Source organism: Arachis ipaensis, chromosome B10 (assembly GCF_059453495.1).
Source record: "Arachis ipaensis isolate K30076 ecotype BB chromosome B10, ASM5945349v1, whole genome shotgun sequence".
Classification (NCBI taxonomy): domain Eukaryota; kingdom Viridiplantae; phylum Streptophyta; class Magnoliopsida; order Fabales; family Fabaceae; genus Arachis; species Arachis ipaensis.
Window position 1 is genome coordinate 52,730,134 of NC_142435.1, and position 1,699 is coordinate 52,731,832.

General features: G+C 41.3%; 1 non-coding gene across 1 annotated transcript; it reads left to right on the top strand.

The window, feature by feature from the left end:
- Window positions 1–898: 898 nt before the first annotated feature.
- Window positions 899–1,006, top strand: LOC148580048 (small nucleolar RNA R71). Its single transcript, XR_015897792.1, has one exon. It is a non-coding gene; the product is annotated as a small nucleolar RNA R71 (small nucleolar RNA).
- The last annotated feature ends 693 nt before the right edge of the window (window positions 1,007–1,699 follow it).

Consider the following 1,699-nt stretch of genomic DNA (forward strand, 5'->3'; position numbering starts at 1 on the left):
ATGGAATCTCTATGGTCTCTAGATGAGTCTCAGATTCCTTTGGTTCCTCAGAGGTAAACTCCTTATTGATCATTGGACGTCCCAGGAGGTCTTCCCCCTTGGGATTCACGTCCTCCTATCCCTCTTTGGGTTCAGCCATTTTGGTTATGTCAATGGCCTTGCACTCTTCTTTTGGATTCTCTTCTGTATTGCTTGGGAGAGTACTAGGAGGGATTTCAGTGATCCTTTTACTCAGCTGGCCCACTTGTGCTTCCAAATTTCTAATGGAAGACCTTGTTTCATTCATGAAACTCACAGTGGCCTTAGATAGATCAGAGACTAAATTTGCTAAGCTAGATGGATTCTGCTCAGAATTCTCTGTCTGTTGCTGAGTGGATGATGGAAAAGGCTTGCTATTGCTAAACCTGTTTCTTCCACCATTATTAAAGCCTTGTTGAGGCTTTTGATCCTTCCATGAGAGATTTGGGTGATTTCTCCATGATGGATTATAGGTGTTTCCATAAGGTTCACCCATGTAAATTACCTCTGCTATTGCAGGGTTCTCAGGATCATAAGCTTCTTCTTCAGGAGAAGCCTCTTGAGTACTGTTGGATGCAGCTTGCATTCCATTCAGACTCTGAGAAATCATATTGACCTGCTGAGTCAATATTTTATTCTGAGCCAATATGGCATTCAGAGTATCAATTTCAAGAACTCCCTTCTTCATAGGCGTCCCATTATTCACAGGATTCCTCTTAGAGGTGTACATGAACTGGTTATTAGCAACCATGTCAATGAGTTCTTGAGCTTCTACAGGCGTTTTCTTTAGGTGAATGGATCCACCTGCAGAAGTATCCAATGACATCTTTGATAGCTCAGATAAACCATCATAGAATATATCCAGGATGGTCCATTCTGAAAGCATGTCAGAAGGACACTTTTTAGTCAACTGTTTGTATCTTTCCCAAGCTTCATAGAGGGATTCACCTTCTTTCTGTCTGAAGGTCTGAACATCCACTCTAAGCTTGCTCAGCTTTTGAGGAGGAAAGAACTTGGCTAAGAAAGCCGTGACCAGCTTATCCCAAGAGTTCAGGCTGCCTTTGGGTTGAGAATCCAACCACACTCTAGCTCTGTCTCTTACAGCAAAAGGGAAAAGCATGAGCCTGTAGACTTCAGGATCTGCTCCATTAGTCTTAATAGTATCACAGATCTGCAAGAATTCACTTAAGAACTGAAAAGGATCTTCAGATGGAAGTCCATGAAACTTGCAGTTCTGTTGCATCAGAGAAACTAGTTGAGGTTTTAGCTCAAAGTTGTTTGCTCCAATGGCAGGAATGGAGATGCTTCTTCCATGTAAATTGGAATTAGGTGCAGTAAAGTCACCAAGCATCTTCCTTACATTATTATTATTTTCGGCTGCCATCTCCTTTTCCTGTTTGAAAATTTCTGAAAGGTTATCTCTGGATTGTTGTAATTTAGCTTCTCTTAGTTTCCTCTTCAGAGTCCTTTCAGGTTCTGGATCTGCTTCAACAAGAATATTCTTGTCCTTGCTCCTGCTCATATGACAAAGAAGAGGGCACAGAAAAAATAATAATAATAATAATAGGGATCCTTTATACCACAGTATAGAGGTCCCTGTGTGAGTGGAAGAAAGGAAGAGGACAAAGAAAGTAATGTAAGGAAAGAAACACAAGGGTGAGGAGAGCAGAGATGTGAGATG